The sequence below is a fragment of the Delphinapterus leucas genome, chromosome 15, assembly GCF_059928025.1.
Source record: "Delphinapterus leucas isolate spDelLeu-1000000601 "Yukka" chromosome 15, BTC_Dleu_Yukka2, whole genome shotgun sequence".
NCBI lineage: Eukaryota > Metazoa > Chordata > Mammalia > Artiodactyla > Monodontidae > Delphinapterus > Delphinapterus leucas.
In genome coordinates this window covers 23,927,786-23,934,913 of record NC_143143.1, presented here as the reverse complement: position 1 = coordinate 23,934,913, position 7,128 = coordinate 23,927,786, and the positions used below count along the sequence as shown (strand labels likewise).

At 42.1% G+C, this 7,128-nt stretch overlaps 1 long non-coding RNA gene across 1 annotated transcript in view; it reads right to left on the bottom strand.

Moving 5' to 3' along the window:
* Positions 1-7,128, bottom strand: part of LOC149747410 (uncharacterized) — a 186,887-nt gene that overhangs the window by 63,619 nt on the left and 116,140 nt on the right. The gene's annotated exons all lie outside the window — the stretch shown is intronic.

Here is a 7,128-nt window from a genome sequence, read left to right as displayed (position 1 = left end):
CTGTGAATTTGCAAGGGGAAAGATGGTGTGAAAATCCAAGAATTTGGAGACCCAAGGAAGACACTTTGTGTATGAGTGAGAATTCAGTTAAACTAAAGCATTGCATTTTTGAATGAAGCCACCAGTTTCCTTTCTTTCACCTTCAACTGGACTTAAAACTTAAGTTATGATGTGTGTGTGTGTGTGTGTGTGTGTGTGTGTGTAGTGCATGTACTCCTTGGTAAAAATTGTTTCTAACAGACTTGGAATCATGAACTCCCCAGATGTGCAAGCTGCTGGAATAATAACCCATCTGTGCTATGTAAACTGGAGTCTGAAATGTTACCTGCTGAGACAAAAACGTTCTGAGAGGTGGAATTTGACCCGTGCATGTGTGTGTGTGTGTGTGTGTGTGTGTGTGAAAGACAGAAACACTTTAACCTAAAAAAGTGTTTCCTGAATTTTTTTCATTTGTGTACTCTCTTCAAAATTTTTATGCAACTACCATCTGTAGTTTCCTATAGGGATTTCCTATATTTTCATAATATTTTTTTCTTTAAATTGATCTAATTTTTGTAAACTTAGATTCAAACTAAAATGAATATCCAAGAAGCCATACTGGGATAAAATAATTGCAAAATACATATCTGATAAAGGTCTGGTATATGCAAAGAAGTTTTAAAACTCAAAAATAAGAAAACAAACAACTCAATTAAAAACTGGGCGAAAGACCTGAACAGACACCTAAGAAAAGAAGATATACAGATGAAAACTAAGCATGTGAAAAGATGCTCAATGTCATCTGTCATTAGGGAAATGAAAATTAAAATAACCAGGGGACACCACTACACACATTGCTGTAGAGTGAATGTTCATGTCCCCACCTACTCCCCAATTCATATATTGAAATCTTAATCCTCAGTGTGATGGTATTTGGAGACGGGGACTTTGGGAGGTGATTGATTAGGTCATGAGGGCAGAACTCTCATGAATGGGATTATTGCCCTTATAAAGGAGACCCCAGAGAGCTCCCTCACCCCCTCTGCCATGTGAGAACACAGCGAGAAGATGGCCATCTATGAATCAGGAAGTGAGCCCTCACCAGACACCAACTCTGCTGGTGCCTTGATCTTGGATGTCCCAGTTTCCAGAACTGCAAGAAACTTCTGTTGTTTATAAACCACCTAGTCTATGGTATTCTGTTATGGCAACCTGATTGGACTAAGACCACTTATTAGAATGGCTAAAATCCAGAACACTGACAGCACAACACCAAACGTTGATAGGAATGTGGAGCAACAAGAACTGTCCTTCATTGTGGGTGAGAACGCAAAATGGTCCAGTTCTTTGGAAGACAGTTTAGCATTTTCTTACAAAACTAAACACACTCTTAACATACAATTCAGCAGTCATGCTCCTTGGTATATACCCAAATGATCTGCAAAGTTATGTCCACAGAAAAGCCTGCACACAACAGTTTATGGCAGCTTTATTCATAATTGCCAAAACTTGGAAGCAAGCAAGATATCCTTCAGTCCATGGTGCACCCAGACAATGGAATATGATTCAGCTAAAAGAGAAATGGTCTATCACACCATGAAATGACATGGGGGAAACTTAAATGCATATGGCTAAATGAAATGAACCAATTTTAAAAAGCTATATTCTATATGATTCCAATATGTGACACTTTGGGAAAGGCAAAACTATGGAGACAGTAAAAAGATCAATGGTTGCCAGGGGGCTGGGGGGAGGGACAAATAGTTGGAGCACAAGGGATTTTTAGGGCAGTGGAAACTATTCTGTATGATACTGTAATGGTGGATACCTGTCATTGTACGTTCGTCAAAACGCACAGAATGTACAACACAAAGAGTGAGCCCTAATGTAATTTATTAACTTTAGTTAATAATAATGTGTCAATACTGGCTCATCAGTTGTAAGATATGTTCTACATTAGAACAAAATATTGATAATAGGGGAAACAGGACTTTCAGTTTCCAGTTGGGAGTTGCCACTCTGTACTAACAATAAATAAAAAGATGAACAGACTGAAAAATCAAAAACTCTACTTGGATCTCTAAGAGAGGGGAAGACACAGGGCAAACGGCTGCCCTCAGACTGTAGGGACAGATAGGCAAACACAGGGAGTCATGGCTTTGCTGGAGCAGAGACTGGAGTGCACATCACCACAGGAACCAGAGCTGAGGTAGGAAAACCAAAACTGCAATTGATGGATTACTGGAGGCTCAGTGTAGACAACTCTGAGAGTAAAAACTCTAGAAGGACACGGTCAAGAGTGGGCCACCCACAGTTTTGCGAGGTTTACCTCCAGTAGTTTGACCAGGTTCCTACAGTAAATATTGGGGAAAAAATCCCCTGTGCTTCTAGCAGCGGGGAGGGGAAGAGGAACCATTCTGGAATATGCCAGAGTATTCTATTCTTCTTAAAAAAGCTTGCCCTTGGAAGAAATTGATTAATCAGAGCCTAACCTTCTGAGGTTTCATCAGAGCCTAACTGACCTGGGGAAAGGAAAATACCCAACTCCAGTCAGCTCTAGCCTTTCATGTGGGAGAAGGGAAATACCAACCCCTTAGGTGGGACAGGATGTCTTGATTACTGCAGCTTTATAGTAAGTTTTGAAGTTGAATGCTGCCAGTCTTCCAGCTTTGTTTTTCTCCTTCAATATTATGTTAGCTATTCTGTATCTTTTTTTCTCTCCACATAAACTTTAGAATCCGTTTGTCAATATCCACAAAATAAGTTGCTCAGATTTTGATTGGGATTTCATTAAATCTATAAATCAAGTTCATGGTAATTTTATTTTTAGTTTTTTAAGGAACCTCCATACTGTTCTCCATAGTGGTTGTATCAATTTACATTCCCACCAACAGTGCAAGAGGGTTCCCTTTTCTCCACACCCTCTCCAGCATTTATTGTTTCTAGATTTTTTGATAATGGCCATTCTGACCGGTGTGAGATGATATCTCATTGTAGTTTTGATTTGCATTTCTCTAATGATTAATGATGTTGAGCATTCTTTCATGTGTTTGTTGGCAATCTGTATATCTTCTCTGGAGAAATGTCTATTTAGATCTTCTGCCCAGTTTTGGATTGGGTGGTTTGTTTTTTGGTTATTGAGATGCTTGATAGAGGGGTGGGATAGGGAGGCGGAGGGGGAGGGAGACGCAAGAGGGAAGAGATATGGGAACATATGTATATGTATAACTGATTCACTTTGTTATAAAGCAGAAACTAACACACCATTGCAAAGCAATTATACTCCAATAAAGATGTTAAAAAAAACATCAAGTTCAGAAGAACTGACATCTTGACAATGTTGAGTCTATTTATCCATGAACGTGGAATCTCTCTCCATTTATTTAGTTCGTCTTTGATTTCTTTCATCAGAGTTTTGTAGTCTTCCTCATATAGATCTTGTACATATTCTGGTAGGTTTATTCTTAAGTATTTCATTTTTGGGGGTGCCAGTATGTGGAGTGTATGTGTAGATTATTGTACCATCTTGGTCACTTTCTAGCACCTTCAGTGGAAGCATGGAGCTGCTGACACCTTGGTCTCAGGCTTCCAGCCTCCAAAACGGAGAGATAGTACATTTCTGTTGTTCAAGCCACCCAGTTTGTGGTACTTTGTTACAACAGCCCTAGCAAATCAAGACAGTGGGCGAAAAATCACCGTAACATTTGTAGTATCTGGGACTTTGTCACCAATGGGAATCACAATCTCTTCATATTATGGTCCAGGTAATATAGATATTCCAAAATATCATTTATGCTCATCAGTATTTTGAAACACGATTGTTATTAAACCCACTGCTAAATCATGTTATTTAACATGTGAATAAAGGAGCACATTTGCTACTACATCACAATTTTTTAAATACTTTGAGAACTGCATTTCAAAATAATTGGATTTCTTCATAACTCTATTTTATGTTACATATCTTAAAACATTATTCTAGGAAGGGGTTCATAGAATTGCCAAAGGGGTTCCTAGCACAAAACAGGTTAAGAACCCTGCTTTAAGCAGAAGATAAATGGTATAAAGATATATCCCCACACCTCATAACCCCTTCCCCATCAAGGACAGGGTTCTGGGATTGGGGTGAGGGGTGGGTAGGGAGGTGTGTGTTCAGGGAATTGCTTTTCTGGTTAGAAAGTATTGTGTACAAATTTGTCATAATACATGACAAACCAAGTGTAAGGCCTCCCCCCACCCCACTCCCACAAAACACAATGTAAGCACCCAAAGGAAGAAGCTTTGCTTATTTCAATTCTGTGGTCTCAGATATATTAGTCTGCATTCTCCAGAAAAACAGAACCAATAGGGTTTAAATTATATATATATATATATATATATATATAGAGAGAGAGAGAGAGAGAGAGAGAGAGAGAGAGAGAGACTGTGTGTGTGTGTGTGTGTGTGAAGGAGAGAGACTGATTTATTATAAGAAATTGGCCCATAAGGTTAGGAACACTGAGAAGTCCCAAGATCTGCAGTTGGCAAGCTAGACACCCAGGAGAGTCTGTGGAGTAAGTTCCAGTCTGAGTCTAAGGCCAAAGGCGGGAGAAGACTAATGTCCCAGCTTGAAGGCAGTCAGGAGGAGTCCCCTCTTATTCACAGGAAAGTCAGTCCTCTTGTACTCTCAGGGCTTCAACTGATTAGATGAGGCCCACCCTCTTCAGGGAGGGCAATCTGCTTAACTCACTTTATGGATTCAAATGTTAATCTCATGCAAACTATTACATATAGAACGGATAAACAACAAGGTGCTACTGTATAGCACAGGGAACTATATTCAATATATTGAGATAAACCATAATGGAAAAGAATATATATATATATATATATATATGTATGTATAACTGAATCACTTTGCTGTACAGCAGAAATTAATACAACATTATAAATCAAGTATACTTCAACAAAGAAAATGTTAATCTCATCTGGAAACACCCTCACAGGCACCCCAGAATAATGTTTGGCCAAGTGTCTGGGCAGCTGTGACCCAGTCAAGTTGACACATAAAATAAACTACAGTAAGTCTAAACTGTACTTAGCACACCATTGGTGCTCAATAAATATTTGTGGAATGAATGACTGAAAAATAAATGCTAGAAACATCCAAATGGGGCCAGGAGGGAGGGGGAGAAACAGCCCGGGGATCTAAAGTGCCCATCACGGGTGCCACGTCTGGTTTCCCGAGCACAAGAGGGAGAAGGCACGGGACCTCTGTTGGCTTCTATGCACACAGTTTGCTTTTGACAGATGCCCAAGAAGCCACAGGGACTGCTTAAGGCTATGTCTGTCAACTAACAGGTTTCCTAAACTGTGGCAGAGGAGCTGAGCTGGGCAGGCAAACGTTGTACAAGGTTGACAGCCGACATCACCAGGCAAATGGAAGACCCTCAAAGGAGATCCTGGCACTCAGGACAGATTCCAGAGGCTTCAGGACTCCTGGGACCACACGACAGGGATGTGGGTTATGCTGGGAGGCTTGAACAAACTCCCCCTGCTCTGCATGCCCCCCTACCACACACACACACAGGCCTGCCTCACAAAGTCTCCAGGGGGCCTGGGGACACTGAGGATGGTTCTCAGGCAGATGAGTTATTGAGTCACATGCCTCTTTGAATGTCAGATCCTTTTGAATTACGGCCTCATCCACCCCCAGCTTAACCGCTGCTCCTGACACATCAGAGGGGTTGCTGTGAATGACCTGGATTCCAAACCCCAAGGGGCGCCACGGATGAAACCCACCTTCAAAGGACTAGAGGAGAGTAAGGAGAATTGGAAGTCTGAAGATCATTATTTCCAGCTGCAGGGGAGGCAGGAGGAGCCCTGTTGAAATCTCCCAGGAAGTATCACCAAAGCAACGGCTGCAAGATAACCAGAGGGCAGGTCGGCATGAGGCAGAAAACCCAATGCGCTCGTCAGTCAATGAATGAGTGGCTTCCCCTTTTGGGGGACCCTACTACCTGCGAGGCTGCTTTCTTGAAGGTCTCACTTTTCACACACACACACACACACACACACTCAGAACTATTAGCAATAAACACCTCTCTGGAGATCTATGCAGCAGCTAGAGTACAGCAGGGGCTGTCTGCCATCCAAGATTGAGAAGGGTACAAGAGCACGGGCTGACTGGCCATCCCTGGGTTATCTCCTCCCAGTTAGCAGTTGCCATAGCAAAACTTGTTTGGCAAAGTGATAAAGAGAGAGAGGCACGGGTATAGATCAGCTCTTTTCTATAGCAGCGCATCGCAGCCGAGACGAACAGCAAAATGTGGATGGTGCCACAACCAAGGCAGCAGCAAATCTATTTCAGTCGGGGACTCTTAGTCTGGTGAAAAACTTCAGCGGGAATTTTCACAGCCTTTGGGCTTCCTGGCAGTTTGTTTATACTCACTATTTAAATAAGCCATTTGGGCACTGCTATGGCCTGAATTCCATCCCCGCCCCAGTTCTTATGCTGAAGTTCTAATCTCCAGGACATCAGAATGTCTTTGGAAACAGGGTCTTTGAACAGGTGATTAAGGTGAAATGAAATCATTAGGGTGAGCCCTAATCCAATATGACTGGTATACTCGTAAGAAGAGGAGATAAGGATACAGAGGGAACACCACGTGAGGACACAGGGAGAAGGCACCATCTACAAGCCAAGGACAGAGGTCTCAGGAGAAACCAACCCTGCTGACACCTTGATTTTGGCCTTCCACCCTCCAGAATGTAAAATAATATATTTCCATTGTTTGAGCCACTCAGTCTGTGCCACCTTGTTACGGAAGTCTTAGAAAAGTCACAGGCTCCCCACGACAAAAAGCACGAATACATCGTCCAATCAGTGGAACTGTCCATTCAAAGGTATCCCAGGCCAGATGGATGCCTACTCTTACCTGGGAGTCTCCAGCCAATTTTGTAATTTCTAAATTTTAGTGTTGGGGGTAAAGCCCCAATTCCCCACCCTAGTTTCAACTTTGGAATCTAAATAATGCTTGTCTTTCTTGACATCTGCATGCCCTTCCTGAGTGCCCTGTCCATATGCAACCCTCAGGGATGCTTCACGTGCTGGGGATTGAAGGTCTGGAAGAAATGAAACGAGATGGAGCAGAAGCAGCCCTTTGTGCT